Source organism: Hyperolius riggenbachi, chromosome 2 (assembly GCF_040937935.1).
Source record: "Hyperolius riggenbachi isolate aHypRig1 chromosome 2, aHypRig1.pri, whole genome shotgun sequence".
Classification (NCBI taxonomy): Eukaryota; Metazoa; Chordata; class Amphibia; order Anura; family Hyperoliidae; genus Hyperolius; species Hyperolius riggenbachi.
In genome coordinates this window covers 326,156,990-326,174,870 of record NC_090647.1, presented here as the reverse complement: position 1 = coordinate 326,174,870, position 17,881 = coordinate 326,156,990, and the positions used below count along the sequence as shown (strand labels likewise).

At 43.1% G+C, this 17,881-nt stretch overlaps 1 long non-coding RNA gene across 1 annotated transcript; it reads left to right on the top strand.

The window, feature by feature from the left end:
* Positions 1 to 8,178: 8,178 nt before the first annotated feature.
* Positions 8,179 to 14,964, top strand: LOC137546611 (uncharacterized). The gene is made up of 2 exons (XR_011026302.1): positions 8,179 to 10,554; positions 12,600 to 14,964. It is a non-coding gene; the product is annotated as an uncharacterized lncRNA (long non-coding RNA).
* Positions 14,965 to 17,881: the final 2,917 nt, after the last annotated feature.

Sequence of the window (17,881 nt, the reverse complement as noted above, 5' to 3'; positions counted from 1 at the left end):
ATTCCTCTTTTATGTAGGTGGTGCTTTGTGCAGTCTACTCCTTGCTGCCTAGTGTCCATCCTACCTGTCAGTATAACCATGGCACAACTTTCTATTCCCAGCCTTATATACCCACAGATTAGCATTAGTGGCATGCACAAGTGCGCATGCTACCTAAAAATAATGATTGGAACCTAGGATTGCCTGAAATAATAAAGCTGGGCCATTGTCCTTGCCAACTTGGGGAGGGATGCCTAGCAGCTGGAAGGCAGCTGCACACAGCACTACTTATGGAGAAGACCAGCAGAGGGCAAAAATACATCCAGAACCATAGTTAACTCTTCAGCACCAGTGCCACAGGTCTTGTTTTGTTTTCAGGGTTGGCTCAGAACTGACCAGACAGCTCTTTTCTGGTCCAGCAAGTTCAGGGGGCGTAACTCTGCCCCAGCCAAGAACAAAATAGCATAGTACTAAGTTTACCTGCAAAGGCCTGAACACACTAGTGCACATCTGTCTGCTTTTCAGAAACATGTATTAGTCTGTAACATTGATGTGTTGCTGAAAATCGGGCAGAAGTGCACTAGTGTACAGGCCATAAAGGCTAATTTCGACTAGGGGTGATTCCCTACTTGCAAATTTGGATGGAGAATTGCAACCTATTGAAATCAATAAGCTGTTTCCAAATTTGTGTGCAGGAAAAAACTGCAGCAGAATTTTTTGCATGACGCATGTGAATCCCCAGAGCCATGCATGGCACAGCTAGAGGGATTCAGATGCGTACTTATGCTGGGAATATACCATGAGATTTTTCAGAAGATAGATTACTAGATAGATCATTTCTGACAGGTCCGATCTGATTTCAATTGTTTTTCTTATCGATTTTGTCATAGAAGTGAATGGAAATCGAACAACGATCGGAAAGTAAATCTGCCCCCCAAAAAACATTGTGTATTCCCAGCATTACTTCAGAAAAAGTGCAGGCACAAATGGAAATAGTGTATATCACAAAAATTCAAAGTGAGTGCACACCAGTATCCTGCCTGTTACTAAGTATACATTCATCCAAGTGGTGCAACATCCGGTGAAAATATAGAAATAGCTTGTAATCCACAATATAGAAAAATGATCCAGGAGTAACTCACTTGCCTCTTAAAACATGAACACTTTAATCGAAACATCTTCTTTAAAAATATACATGGCAGATAAGAAAGCACAATATACTTATTAAGTCCTATTCTAGGCAATGCAGCTTGATGGACAAAGTCAGCAGGAGGTGCAGAGGAGGTATGGTCGACGATCGTTTCGCCCCGCCATGAGGGCTTTATCAAGACCAAATGCCACCTCTCCACCTTACTGCCTAATATACCTCATGCCCCTCCCCTTACCTGCAGCACCCGGCCAATCCCCATCTCCAATACAGCCTGTCACACCTGAATCCGATTACGGCATTCACGCATCCTTCCTACTTCCTATTTGACATCAATTCCGCGCTTCAATCGATGCACACACTTGGAACGCAGGACTTCCGCATTCCAAAGTTGCCGGACGCATAAACACTACGCCTGTCCACTCCTTCCAGCTTATGTGTGCTGACGTAACGTACATTCAGGCCCTGAGACATCTTGTGGCTATTTTGGTAATTACACCTAATAGTTACATTAAAACTTCTAGGCTATATTATAGCATGGGAGCGTCAGACACACCTGGTGGCCATTTTATAGAATGTGTGTAAATACACCCATCAATGGGAATTGCCATGACGCTTGCAACTTGGGGAGCAGCATGGGGGAAACATAGGCTTTATAAAGCAACATACGATGTCACCCCAACAAAACTTTAAAAACAAAGCACACTGCATAATAAACATATACAGTTTGTGGTTCAAGAGCTAGCCCAAAATCATTCCAAGAAATACATTGTTCAAAACAAACTTTTTTTTTTACAACAAATCTATCATAGGAAAAAGAAGGGGGTATACCCAAATGTAATACATATTGCATTATTAAGCATGTTCTTATCAATGTGACCTCAATCCATCCAAAGTTGGCCGGGATAACTCCTCAGCCAAACTCCAGATGTACATCCTAGTTCATACTATATAATCTATTCAATTGAGGGGACAAACACAAAAACAGAAAGGACATAACATAATAAACCTCAAATGGAACCTCACCGTTTGTACGTATATAGACCAAGAAAAACTCAGTCGCCCGTACCTCAAGATCCTTGGTTCCCATTATTACAATATCTATAATCTTCAAGTAAGTAAAGTCCTAAATATTTAAATCCATACTGTGAATATGACACTCAACTGGGCTCAAGTGAGTACACATCTTCCACTCACCATGCCCTGTATCCTGGTGTCTATAACCATTTCATAGGAAGATCCCCATATCTATGCGATCATTGAACCCTAAAGGGCCATCTGCATTTAATCTCATTATCCACCTACTCTCTATCTGCAATAATTTCAAGTCCCTATTGATACCCCCTCTGTGATTGTCCTCAATCTTATCAATTCCCAGAAAACGTAAGGACTTAGGATCCGACTCTGTTTTTCCCTTATATGATCTATCAACCTCCTTTGCGTTAGTAATAGATTTATAGTGTTCATGGAACCTTTCCTTCATTGGTCTCGTGGTTTTGCCAATATAAATGTAATCACATGGACAAGTAACCATATATAATACCATTTCTGTTCTGCAGTTAAAGAAATTATTCATTTTATATCTTCTCCCATGATGGATAAACTGACTGGTATTCTGCAATTGATAACAGTGTATACAAGTCCCACATCTGTAATTGCCAACCAATCTGGTTTTATTCAGCCACGTCCTGGTTTTCTGAATTCGCTCTTAACCAGTTGGTCCCGCAGGTTTTTGCATCTCCTAAACGAGATGCATGGAGGGACAGAGCATTTTTCTTTTAATAATGGATCTGATTGTAATACCGGCCAGTTTCTTTTAATGGATCCAGCAATGTGTTCACTTAGAGGAGAATAGGTGAAATGCATAAAGAATCCATCCCTCTTTGCTTTTACATTCGGCAGTAGCAGAAGTCCTCTCTCAATGTTCTCTGCTCTAGCCAAAGACGTTGATAAGACCCTCTGGTCATAACCACGTTTGATAAAACGATTTCTCACTTCTAACATTTGCATCCTACCCTTCTCCTCATCCGTGTTATTCCTCTTCATTTGTATCATCTGTCTATATGGCAAACTGTCTTTTAGTGTCTTTGGATGGTAACTTTGTCCATGTAACACCATAACAGAAGCATTTTCCTTTCTAAATGTGGTGGTCCCTATTTTTTGGCCTTCAATAGTTTTCTTTAGATCCAAAAACTCTTACATATCCCCCCCCTACTTTGTAGTTAAGTGCAGATTAAGATCATTAGTATTCAATTGTTCCACCCAGCTCTCGAACTGTTATTGAGACCCCGCCCACTCTACAAGAATGTCATCGATATACCTAGCCCAGAGGCAGACCAAGGGAGCAGTGGCGTACCTAGGGCATTTGACACCCGGTGCTGGGTATTATAAGACACCCCCCCCCCCCCCCCAAAACAAAGGTGAAGGGGCAAAAAATGGGAGGCGCTACAACATGCGGCGCGCGAAGCGCGCCGCGGCAAAAAAAATGGGCGTGGCCATGATCGGATGAGGGCGGAGCTAACTGTAATTTGACGTGAACCCGGGTGAAAATACACGTAATGTGTGCAGATTTGCCCAGAGAATACGTTCAATCATGTCTGCAGATTTGCCCAGAGAATACGTTCAATCATGTCTGCAGATTTGCCCAGAGAATACGTTCAATCATGTCGGCAGATTTGCCCAGAAAATACATGCAATCATGTCGGCAGATTTGCCCAGAGAATACGTTCAATCATGTCGGCAGATTTGCCCAGAGAATACGTTCAATCATGTCGGCAGATTTGCCCAGAGAATACGTTCAATCATGTCGGCAGATTTGCCCAGAGAATACGTTCAATCATGTCGGCAGATTTGCCCAGAGAATACGTTCAATCATGTCGGCAGATTTTCCCAGAGAATACGTTCAATCATGTCTGCAGATTTGCCCAGAAAATACATGCAATCATGTCGGCAGATTTGCCCAGAAAATACATGCAATCATGTCGGCAGATTTGCCCAGAAAATGCATGCAATCATGTCGGCAGATTTGCCCAGAGAATACGTTCAATCATGTCGGCAGATTTGCCCAGAGAATACGTTCAATCATGTCGGCAGATTTTCCCAGAGAATACGTTCAATCATGTCGGCAGATTTTCCCAGAGAATACGTTCAATCATGTCTGCAGATTTGCCCAGAAAATACATGCAATCATGTCGGCAGATTTGCCCAGAAAATACATGCAATCATGTCGGCAGATTTGCCCAGAGAATACGTTCAATCATGTCGGCAGATTTGCCCAGAAAATACATGCAATCGTGTGGCAGACCTGTCCAGAAAACACTTCAATCGTGTAGCAGACCTGGCCAGAACATAAATGCTACCCCTGGCTGCTAATATAAATTAAAAAGAAATAAAAAACCATTTACTCACCTGCAGCAGAGCTCCTGTTCCGGCCTCCGTCCAGTGCGCAGCTCCCACGATCCTCTGCAGCCAGCAACTCCCAAAGTCTCCAGAGCAGGGCTTCGGACATTTTACTATAGCCCTGCTCTGCCGCTGCGGTGAACTGATACGGCGTCTATTAGATGCCGAAAGTCAGTTCACGCTGGGGGGTGCTTGGAGAATTTTAAGGGGTGCTTCAGCACCCTAAGCACACCCCCCCCCCCCCGCCACTGCCCCCAGTATAGGTAGCTAGCAGTTGCCCCCAGTATAGGTAGCTAGTTGCCCCCAGTGAAGGTAGTATAGTTGCCCCAATATAGCTAGTATAGTTGCCCCCAGGATAGGCAGCATAGCTGCTGCCCCCAATGTAGGTAGTGTTGCTGCCCCCAGTGTAGTTTGTATAGTGGCTCCCGTAGAGCTTCCCTCCAGTATAGCTAGTATAGTGGCCCCCATAGTTGCCCCAGTATAGCTAGTATAGTGGCCCACAGTTTAGATAGTATAGTTGCCTCCATTGTAGCTGGTATGGTGCCCCCCCCCCCCCAGTATAGGTAATATAGTGGCCCCCATAGATGCCCCCAGTGTAGCTAGTATAGTGCCCTGTGCCCCCCCCCCCCCCCCCCCGTTTAGCTGCCTCCAGTATAGTGGCCCCCAGCTGCCAGCTAGTATAGTGGCCCCCAGTTTAGGTAGTATAGTTCCCCCCCGTGTAGCTAGAAGGAGGGGTGACAGCAGGGATAGCGGCGGGGAGGGGGAAATATCCCCCCCTCCCTCACCTGGGTCCCCTCCTTCTGCCTCTCTTCTCCCCCAAAAATGCGGGCAGCGGGCCGGTGGCAGTGGGCAGCGAGCAGGCGAGCGCGGAGTATACTCACGTTACTTCCGCGTATCAGCCTGGAACGCTGCGTCGCCGTCACGTGCCTCTACTGCGCCTCCAATGATTGGAGGCGCAGAAGAGGCACGTGACGGTGACGCAGCGTTCCAGGCTGATACGCGGAAGTAACGTGAGTATACTCCGCGCTCGCCTGCTCGCTGCCCACTGCCACCGGCCCGCTGCCCGCATTTTTGGGGGGAGAAGAGAGGCAGAAGGAGGGGACCCAGGTGAGGGAGGGGGGGATATTTCCCCCTCCCCGCCGCTATCCCTGCTGTCACCCCTCCTCCTAGCGCTGCTCTTCCCCTCCTTAGTCAGGTGTAGGGGGGTCGTGGCGACACCCCCCTGGCTGACTGGTACCCGGTGCGCCCCGCCCCCCTGCGCCCTTAGGTAGGAACGCCACTGCAAGGGAGCAACTCCCTCCCTCCCGGAAAATACCTGATCGAGCTCCCACCTTCCCATTTAGAGGTTGGCAAAGGTGGGGGCAACCGGGGTCCCAATTGCTGTGCCAACCTCCTGATGGTACCAGCGGCCGTCAAAGAGGGAAGAGTTGCCAGTCAGTACCGCCTCCAGGCCAGACAGCATGAATCTATTCTCCTCAGGACTTTCCTGTAAAAAAGGTAGAAAAGACTCTACAGCTCTTAATCCATCCTCGTGTCTGATCCTACTATACAGTGAGGTCACGTCAATACTGGCTAATGACCATCCCTCATTCCATTCAAATTCCATCAGTTTGTTAATGACATGGGTAGAATCCAGTAAAAAAGATGGCAATGCTTCCACCAAAGGACGTAGTTTATAGTCCAAGAACTGTGATAGGTACTCAAACACTGAACCAATTGCTGAGCAAATTGGTCTTCCTGGGGGGCAACTCATATTTTTATGGACTTTGGGAATACAGTACCAGATGGGTTTCCTTGGGTTTTCCGGAATCAGTTTATTTGCAGATGATTGACTCATAACACCCTACTCAACTGCCTCTCTCATTATACATCTTAAATTTCTCATGTGAGCCTCTGTGGGATCCGATTTCAATGGTCTGTATGTAATTCCATCTCTCAATTGACTCATATATTCCCTTTCATACATCTCAGTCGGCCAAAGGATGATGTTTCCCCCTTTGTCAGAGGGCTTTATTACTGCTACTTTCTGAATCTGTAACCATTTTAAAGCTGTCTTCTCTTCTTTGGTGAGATTGGGTTCAGCTTTAGGATAAACCAAAGCCTTAACTTCTCTTTTCACTGTATTATAAAAAATCTCCAACGCAGACCCAGCTGGAATCTGTGGATTGAACCGTGATTTTGGCCCTATGTGTGAGGGAACTTCCAGACCCTTATGAGACACCACATCTCTTTTCACATTATCAGAAGCACAGAGTTCTCTGATCCAATGCTGTTCTTCATTCGTGAACTCATCACTGAGAATCAAAGAAACAACAACATCTCCCATCATTTTAGGTTCTCTGTAATATCCCAATTTTTTCTAAGATTCAAAATGTTGAAAACATGCCACCTTTCGAACGTTTTTAAATAACTCAATTTCAAAGTTGACTTCATCAAATTCCATACTAGGACAGAAATTCAGGCACTTTTTCAGAAGAGATATGCAGGATTCATTATGTTGTAAGCTTGATAGATTAATAATATCTAGGCCTATTTGGTTTTCTTCCTCTGGGAGCGCCTCAATGTCTCCTGTTCCCATGAGATCTGGTTCTTCTTGAGAATACTTTTGCCATTCTGTCCTCCAGGGGACCCTTGAGGATTTTTTCTTCTTCCTCTTACTGCGCCTGACGCGCAAATGGAAATAGGGCCAAAGGGATGAGCCTTTGCAGGTAAACAAACTAGCCATCCAGGTGACAGTTGACAGTTTTTGGCTTAAGGTGCCTATTAACGGTACAATTTTTTACCAAATGCGATCTTTAAATGCGATTTGAATGATCGAATTGTATAGAAAATTTGCAGTTTATGAAGGAAATCGATAAGAAACAATTCTTTGGTCGATTTCTTAATAGGATAAAATCAATCTGAAAGTGATTATTTTATGATAGAATTTGAAGAAATAATCGTTCAATAAATGTGAACAATTGATAATTACCTTTAGATTAGTTTTGATCATTCAAATCACATCGAAAGATCGCATTTAGTGAAAAATTGTACTGGTAATAGGCACCTCAAGAGATACCTGCACAAATTGTACCTATTTCCCTGGTTGGCCAAAAAAAAATAAAAATAAAATAAATATCTGGTAATATAATATACAGTATCTTTTATTATGTTATATGTGTAACGATTGTGGAATTCTCTCCGTGGTCAGCGCACAGGATGTGCGCTGACACTGCGGAAATCCTCCACAAGCGTATAATTTGAGAGAACCCAGCAAAAGGTGCAACGCACCTGTAGAGGGAAATTCCTGTCGGCAGATGGAGCTGTGGAGTGCAGAGGAACAGATCCTCTGCCCTGCCACAGACGCCAGACAGGAATTGTACGAAGGGAAGAAACGCTGGGCAAGATAGCCCTGAAAGAGAGAGAGCAAAGCGACAGAGGGTATGTTTGTCCACCAATCTAGTCGCCACCCTGCGACGATGAACACACAACCATGAAGATCAGGTGAGAAGGCAATCGCAAGAGATGGCGATTGCTAACAGCGACACAAGACAGAATAAGCACAGAGGAGGAATGTATGTGTGTGCACCAATCTAGTCGCCAACCTGCGATGGTGTGATACAAGTCTGAAGAGTCTGTGTGAATGACTGGCTGTTAGGTAAGAAACGCATTAGCAAGCTAGTCAGTAGGTAGAGAGGACATATTTTGCATCTTTTAGTAGTGACAGACCATTCTCCATAGAAAACCGTTGACAAAATAGAGGTTACTACGAGTTATGTAAACACGTTGTTTGCGCTGCTATCACGCGGTGATCACGAACGATGAATCATGCTTCCACGTTGTGGATAGGCTGAAGGACGAACTCACCCAGTCACAACAAGTACTGAGCATGCGTGGCACGTGATATGGTTATATAACATTGTGTTGCAATAAGCGCGTAACCCTGAATTAACTGTTTCAGGGAATGCGCAACTTAACTAGAACTAGTTCTGTTTATGAAAATATTGACTATAAGTCATCCAACCGTAGTGAAGCTCATGCCTGTGCATCCCCAGGATGCAATAGGGAAAATGGGTGGAGCTATGAGTAAAAGAAAGAGAGATTTCCCTTGCTCTGATGGGACTCTCCACTACTGACGAGTTGTGTGATGTTGTGTATGCGCTGCCTCCTGACGATCGCTGGTCCCCCGATACGGAGTGATGATGCAATATCCGGTAATGTATTGATTCTTTACTCTATTACTTATCCATGATTCACTGCTATACCTGTAAATAATGTAAATAATTGAATAAATATCCTAATACAGTGTGAAGCCGTAAGCTATGTATTTACCTAGTCTGTGTGCTAGTGTGAGTCGAGTGTGAGGCCTTAGCAACGCCAAAAACATAGCATTACATAAATGGCGACGAGGATGACTTTTGACCTCTGAAATATATTGCCTATGATTCTGTGGGTCTCTGGGTGTAATTTTGCAAAATTTGGCATTTCGCCAGTTAGTGGGGCAATTAATCTAAATCTTTGTAAAATTGCCCCTGTATGGTATATTGACTTGATACTTGATATATATATATCTTAGGACAGATTACAGGTGTGGGCAAAGTTTGGAGTCGATAGCTCCTCCCACTTAGTTTCAAGTCAAGATATCTTTTGAACTAAGCAAAATTTCTCTGTGGGAAGTTTGACCATTGGTGTCTAGAAGTTGAGGGGCACCTCTGGTCAAAGCCACACCCAGTTGGCAGTGTGCCAAAAGTAAGGCAATATGTTTAAGAAAAAGGCCAAATGCCCAAAAGAACCTGCGGAGATCCCCGGCTGGACCGAGTCTCCGTATAATATTATAGAAGTGGAATTAGCTAGCCATGGGTTGGCAGAATCGTGGGATAAGCAGTTGAAAGAATCAGAACCGGTTGATTTAGTTCAAGTACTTGAAAAAACTCCCTGCCAAGGTATGTGATGCAGTTACCCCAGCTAGAAGGAGCTGGGTGTTGGCCTCTGCCTATCGTGGTGTGCACAAGCGATTGCAGAAGGCGTTCCAGGATCAAGAAAAGGCGGAACAGGCTCAACTTGAGGTTGAGGGACGCTGCCTGATGCTGGAATATAGTGGTTCCCCGTTAAAGCGGGTGATGTTGTTGCTCTCTCTAGATGTAGATAAGACTCTAGGGGGGGTTCCCCGTTAAAGCGGGTGATGTTGTTGCTCTCTCTAGATGTAGATAAGACTCTAGGGGGGGTTCCCCATTGAAGCGGGTGATGTTGTTGCTCTCTCTAGATGTAGATAAGACTCTAGAGGGGGGCCCTGTTAAGGCGGGGCATGATGTCGCTCCCGGGCGGCATAGTGGGATGTTGTTGACAGCTTATAGAAAGCTTCAACAAAGATTGTGTAAGTTGAAAGAATCAGAATCCCTCAATGTTGTTACTTTACCTGAGGGTATTCCTGTTGGAAAAAGGGTAGTCCTGTTAGAAAAAGGAACTAGAGTAGGATGACAGAGTGATAGTTGCACAAGTGTCATCACAGGCAGCTGCAGATAAATACCAACATGTAACAGAATCTGCAGCTGGTAAAATAAATGTACTGGAGGAAGTAGCTGGGGAAGAGGCTCCTGTGATGACACATTTTGGATTGTTATCAGTGGAGCAGGGAGCTTCTGTAAATAAAAGGAAGCCAAACTCTGCCACTGATCATTGCACAAGAAATAGGACAATGTGCATTGAACTGGAATTGGAAGTGTTTAGCACAAATGTATTTTGTTCCATTTGAAAAGATTAGGAATAGCTGGGAACTTTCTTTAGGTTGTTACTGCTGTTTTTGTCCCTCTTAAGGAAAACCCCATATTTTTAATGATAAAATATGGATGGGAAAAAGGGGCAGAGAGTAACCTGACAGTGAATCTCAGCTTTTACTACTACGGTTTTTAATACAGTCTGTGTCTTTGTTGGTAGATTTCGGAGTATAATCTTGGAGTGCTGTGTTTAAACTTGTAAAGCAAATTCCTTAAAGTGACAGTATCTGACTGCACTGGCAGAGTTGAAATGGTAATATAATCTGGACAAGACAGGTGGGTTAACATTGTTGTTTCTAGTGAATGTTTTATATGGTGAATCCGTTATAGCGAGTCCTGATTAATCATGTATTTATATGTCTGTTTTTTGTTTAATTGAATGCATAGAGGAATGTTTTAAAAAAAAAATGCATTTGTGCACGGGCGGTGAGTGCTCCTAGGGAATGTGTGCGAGCCAGTGAGTGTTTGAGATGCTGCTCTCCTCAGCTGGGGGCGCTTGGCAAGCATTTCTTTTTCATTCAGGAGTACATGCTGTAAAAAAAAAATATTGACCTTTAACTCTTACTTCATGGGACATGCATCTTGTTTGATAAAATAAATGGTGCAGTACTGTGTGTTGTGCTGGGTTTTGCTAGAACTTCCAAATCCCTGCAAATGCTCATTTTTTTGGGTTACAGGGTTAAATGTGATTATGATGTCACGGTGACATCTGTGTCAGCAAATTTTCCCCTGGTTTACTTTCTAGCTATAATTGTGCAGGAGTGAAATTGTTTACCTGTTGAGCTGAAAGCTAGATTAGATGAGACTGTGTGAAAGAAATAGAACTGTGAAGTCTATTATGGCAATGTAGCATGAAAATATTGCGTAATTAGACTGGAAAACCTTTTTATATAATATGCCTGTGTCTCTGCGTCTATTCAGAGTTTTGTTTTGTTTTTTTAGCACTGCACATGTGCAGGGAGGGGCGCAGAAACACAGGGGAAAAGTTGAGGGAGGATAGGGCCAGAGGCGGCCAGCGTGTGCGCACCGGTGTATGAGGGCACGCGCGTGGCGGGTGCATGTGCACAGCGGGCACATGCATGCGCAGCGAAAGGCCTAGCTTGTTTTTTTTTAAAAAGGGGCTAAGGTCAGTAGTTACTAAATGAGATTTGTTTGTCTTGCAGAGAAATGTCTGGTTTCTCTAGGGTTGAATGTTGTACTGATTAGCTGAATGGCGTGAAGTGGCAGAATGTGTTGATGATGAAGTATGAATTGAGTTGTTTCTAATGAATTGTATGAAGTTTGCTTTGAGACCTTACTGATATAGAGTGTATTATATGTTCAAGAATACCTCTGTTAAAGATGCTAGAATGTATGCATATGCTAGTTTAGAATAATACAAACAAACTGTGAAGATAACAGATTTTTGTTTATACCAGAAACTAGCTGGTGGGGTGGTTAAAGTAGAAACGATTCCTTATTGAAAAATGCATAAGGATGCGGTAGCTCCATATAGGGGAAAACCTGTATCAGCTGGGTTGGATTTGCATGCTTTAGAAGTTGTTATCATTAACCCCTCGCAGGTTACAACCATTCCCACAGGTATAGGATGTAAAATACCTGACTAACATTATGGGCAAATAGCTACCCAATCCAGTTTTGCTCAGAAAGGAGCTATAGGGATAGAAGGAGTAATTGACTCCGACTATCAAGAATAAATTAAAGCGATCATGATTAACCTGGGAAATAGTGAGTTAATTATTGGAAAAGGAGAGAGGATGGGTTAAAGTTTTTAGGGGAGGACACTGTGTATACACAGGCCAAAGAGTTGTATAGCCCAGGTTCTCCTGAGGGCCCTTTTACACTTAATGCGTTGGTATGCATTAGTACGCATACAATTTTGTTGTTTGTTTTTGTTTTTTCTTGTTTTTTGTTGTTTTTTCCCCAATGGCGATGCATTGTGAAAAGATTTCAATGTTTTTTCAGTGTATAGTGTGAAAGAAGCCATAGGGGGACACGGACGCTGGACTGTACATCAGTTGTTATTTTGATTACAGTTAACAGCAGCTGATTAAGTGTAAAGGGACCCTAATTCCTTTATTTGTAGAGAGGGAAGCCCATCAGTAAAGGGTGATGAATATTTGGTTCTACTAATACAGTAAATGTTGGAGCTAAAATGTGGGTCAGAATCTCCAAGGACCGCCTCCTCCAGCAGATGTGATTGCAGTAGGCAAGGACCGAACTCTGCTGGTAATGAGGCCAGAACAGAAAAAGTGGGAATATATCCCACAGGAAAAATGTTATTTGCAAGAATAAGTCACACTTGTTTGGGTTTTTTGCAGATTGATCTCCATGTCTATGGCATTGTCCTTGGAATCCTTGGTATCGTGTGGTTGGAAAGCTGTGGCGTTAATGCATGGACTTCAGGTATTCGAGTAACCGATACAGGGGATCCACGGTGACTTTCGTGTGGGGAAATAAAACCAAGGGTTGTCTACAGAGAAACTTTACCTGTAATGCTAGGCAAGCATGTGACATTCTCAATGCTACTTTCAATGGAACATGTCTCGGTGGGGCCTACTTTGATATTTGTGGATATGATGGATGCGAAAGTGGACCCTGGGCATATAAAGAGACTACCTTCCACTTGTGCAAAGGTGGGGCAACATGCCTAAAAGACTGTGATTCATGCGCGTTTCCAGCTGCCATAAACTGTTCTAAACCACACTAAATACGGAGAGAGTGGTATGACTCTTTGTTAGGAGGATATGGGACATTGACTCTTAATAGTCTTGATATTGAAACATTAGCAAATAGATTGCATGACGCTGGAAGTAAAATAAATGATGTCTTAACTTTACAAGCTAAATGGATGCCAACTATATGGGCGCCATTTAAAATTACAAGTTAAAATAGATGATGATTTGCTTGATTTAATTAACGCAAGTGCCTCTGTTATGTATGAAACAGATGTTGATATAACTAGAATTGTAAACTGGACTATCTGTTCCATGTAAACCTTACAACAGCAACAGCAGAAAGGGTTATTTCAAACTAGGTTGTTGACTGGATGTGAGGAGGTTTGGAGGACCGTGTTCAGTTCCATGATAAGAACTGATCACTGGATAGATATCAAAGCACCTAAAGTGATGTGCAATGATACATTTTGCATGGGACAATTAACACTTTACAATGTTACTAAAAGTAGTATAATATGTAAGTATGTTATTTTGCCATTATTAATTGGGCCAGAAGGTGATCAGCACTTCTGGGTACCTACGTTTTATGGACAGGTTATTGATGACAGCAACAGAACACATGATTTGACTTTTTGTGATAATACTTTAAACAGTAAAATATGTAAGTTACAGTCTACTGTATATGAACCTTGTTTGTTACAGAACACTGTAAACAAATGTGAGTGGACCATAATGCCTATAACATACCGCTGGATGGTGGAAATAACACCTCAAGTGGTATGTGTAGTGACAGATCGTCAGGTGGTCCCTAAAATGAGGGTGCCTTTTGCAGGATGTATACACAATATCACTGTATTCCAATGGGAAAATGAAACTTTTATGTTAATGCCAGACATAGCGTTAACTACAAAGGTTTCCTGGCAAGGCCAAGGTTTGGAAGTTCCCAATTGGGATCTAAACCTGACTAAACTAAAGCGGATTGTTGAAAAATCTAACGGAAGTGAAAAAGTGCTATTCAAAAGTTGAATAGAAGTATAATCGTACACCAGCTCAGTACTACCGTGATTACAAACAAAATTGTTAAAGTGGGCTCTGCCATAGCAGATGCCACCTCTCACCATTGGTGGGATGTATTTATGGGTTATTCGCCATCGGCAGAAACAATGATGAAGTGGATGGTTCATCCTCTTTTGATTGTAATGATTGTTATAGTTATCCTATCCAGATGGAACTGGTATGTGGCATATGGGATCTGTTGTAAGGGAAAAAAGTTGTCATGGTTTCATATGTTAATGGTCATCACTAAGGACCGAATGTGATACAAGTCTGAAGAGTCTGTGTGAATGACTGGCTGTTAGGTAAGAAACACATTAGCAAGCTAGTCAGTAGGTAGAGAGGACATATTTTGCATCTTTTAGTAGTGACAGACCATTCTCCATAGAAAACCGTTGACAAAATAGAGGTTACTACGAGTTATGTAAACACGTTGTTTGCGCTGCTATCACGCGGTGATCACGAATGATGAATCATGCTTCCACGTTGTGGATAGGCTGAAGGACGAACTCACCCAGTCACAACAAGTACTGAGCATGCGTGGCACGTGATATGGTTATATAACATTGTGTTGCAATAAGCGCGTAACCCTGAATTAACTGTTTCAGGGAATGCGCAACTTAACTAGAACTAGTTCTGTTTATGAAAATATTGACTATAAGTCATCCAACCGTAGTGAAGCTCATGCCTGTGCATCCCCAGGATGCAATAGGGAAAATGGGTGGAGCTATGAGTAAAAGAAAGAGAGATTTCCCTTGCTCTGATGGGACTCTCCACTACTGACGAGTTGTGTGATGTTGTGTATGCGCTGCCTCCTGACGATCGCTGGTCCCCCGATACGGAGTGATGATGCAATATCCGGTAATGTATTGATTCTTTACTCTATTACTTATCCATGATTCACTGCTATACCTGTAAATAATGTAAATAATTGAATAAATATCCTAATACAGTGTGAAGCCGTAAGCTATGTATTTACCTAGTCTGTGTGCTAGTGTGAGTCGAGTGTGAGGCCTTAGCAACGCCAAAAACATAGCATTACATAAAGTGGACACACAACAGAGGAAACCGAGTGAGAACGCAATCGCCTGAGAAGCGATTGCGAATGAGAATGAGCAAAGGGACAGATTGTATGTGTGTGCACCAATCTAGTCGCCAACCCGCGACGGTGCATACACAACAGCAGATATGAAGTAGGAACGCAATCGCGAGAGAGGCGATTGCCAGAGGTGACACAAGGCTACAGCAAGGCAGAGCACGAGAGTAGCAAAGGCACAGCAAATCATACAATGAGAAGATAAGGAAAATAACAAACGCTAACTAAACGCGAACACTGCACTCATTCGCAACAGCGAACGCGTTTTCTGCGCGGTCTCCGCGTGTTAAGCACAACAGAGACAAGCACGCCTAACTAACCACCGACAGACAAACATGAAACAGAGGACGCGAGCGCTTGCTTAACGGTTACCTCACCGAGCCTCCAGCAAGCGTTCGTAGCAGACAAGACAGGTACACAAAAACAGGGATAAGTGCAAGATACAATCCACTGCTCTTTCCGCCAGAGCGAGTGCGACCCAAGTAAGGCAACAGAGCTAGCAGGATCCTCTGCTCTTTCCGTCAGAGCAAGTGCGATCCAAGTATAGCAAGAGAGTTGCAGACCAGAAGGATCCACAGCCGCTACTGCTAGAGGCTAGTGTGATCCAAGCACGACAGACAGACAGACAGAACAGGCAATACAAATAATACAATCCTGACTGCTCTAGCAAGGATGCCTAGTGCAGTCCCAGGAATTACTCTAAGCTAATCTTCAAACAATAAGCATGGCTGACACTCCAGGAGTGTTTCACAGGACAAACCCTTATGACCAGCGACGTACTGTGGAATCACATGGTATATATAGAGCAAGCCTACAAAGGATGTGGCTAGGCAATTTGCATGACAAACGTATGCAAATTCCTCAGCAGCAGCAAGCTGCAAAACTGACAAAAGGTCTCTCTTCCAGAGACCTGCAGAATGCAGACCTGAACAGTGGTCAAAAAGCTGCCTGCCTGCGCAGGCAACTGAGCGGATCATTACAATATGGTAAAAGGAATCGAGTCTAGATGTCACTTTAAAAAAGTTGCATTTTTATCTTCTGGAAACTTAGGAAATTACATAATCCTTTCAAAATATTCCTTGTTTTTTGTTTGTTTAAATAAGTAGACACCTGTGGTGCATTGCCGCTGAGAAACTCACCTCCTACATGAGCGCTTGGGTAGAATCCAGTAACCATGGGTGGGATGGGCAGCACACAGCTGTTGTTTCAAGCATTCAGCAAGAGTATCATTAATGCGTCATGACGTTCTAAGATATGAAAGTTAAAGCAGATGAGAAAAGAAAATATTTATATTTTTGTGCAGCAGTTAAAATAGGCAGGGTGTTATTTGTGATAGTAGGAGTATATAACCCTCCAACGCCTTATACAGATCTGCAATTCTTCTAACATTTGTATAAGCAAAACTAGTCAAAGTGGGAGAAGTTAATATGTTTATGGAAACTAGGCTGGGTGTGATATTACCAGTAGGATGGTGCTTTGAAATCTGGTAAAGCTTTCAGTCCATTATCAGCACACAGACTTGCTGTGCTGTACTGAAGGGCTCACTACCACATGCAGCATAGGCATGTCTGAAATCACCACACACCAGTACCAAATCCTCGAACATTTGTAACTTAATAAATGAGACTAAAGAAAACAACATTTCAGAAGTATATGGCAGCTGTCATATGTATTTCCTTTTAAACAATACCAGTTGCCTGGCAGCCCTGCTGATCTCTTTGGCCACAGAAGTGTCTGTCTGGATCACACTAGAACCTGAGTTTTCTCCTAGGTGATATTTTCAAGACTTGTAAATAAAATGCCTTCTAAATCACCAGCAAGCAAGAAAATACTCAAAATAATTTTGGCAGCACTTTTGTCCCTACTTTTTGGAATTTGTCTATTGCAAAGTGCTAAAAAGTTATTATAAATTGAAGATGAAAAATTATCTCCTAGGAGAAAACTCAGGAGAAAAAGTAAATTGCATATGGGCCCAGATCTGCTGCATGCCTGTCCAGGGTCTATGGCTAAAAGTATTAGAGGCAGAGCATCAGCATGATAGCCAGGCAACTAGTATTGATTAAAAGGAAATAAATATGGCAGCCTCCATATCTCTCTCACTTCAGGCGTCTTTCAGTGTACAAGAAGAGCAACTGTGTGTTACCTGTACGTTAATACTTCATCTGTACCTGAGACTTCATGGTTTTTGCCAGCATGTATAGTCTTGTCTCACTAATATTATAAATGCGAAAGTTTGGATGTTTGTTACTCAATCACGCAACAATGGCTGAAGGGATTTGAATGACATTTGGCACACACATAGTACATTACCTGGAATAACATATAGGATACTTTATGAGCACCCCACCTGTTATTGATATCATATGCTGCGTTAGCCACAGAGGCTGAAGTTTATCTGCAATCGATCCAGCTTTACTCTTTATCATAGACATTTACACTGTGGCAAACAATCACGCAGTAGTGCGGTGTGTGTGCATAGCTACATTTGAACTTACTGGCTCTTGGGCTTATTTATGCTGCTTGTCATGTGCAATCCTCTTTGCCTTATCCATACACCGCTGCCTAACATCTGTGGATACAACTATATACCGTGGCAACTAACTACACAGCAGCATTGTCTATGTTGTTGACTACTAACTCACTGGCTGCTTCGCCTACTAATGCTGCTTGTCATGTGCAATGTATTCCACTCCAGAGGCATACAGGTGCTGAGTATTTGTGGATGCCACTGAATGTTTACCTTTTATATTTACAAGACTGCTTAAACCTATGATCA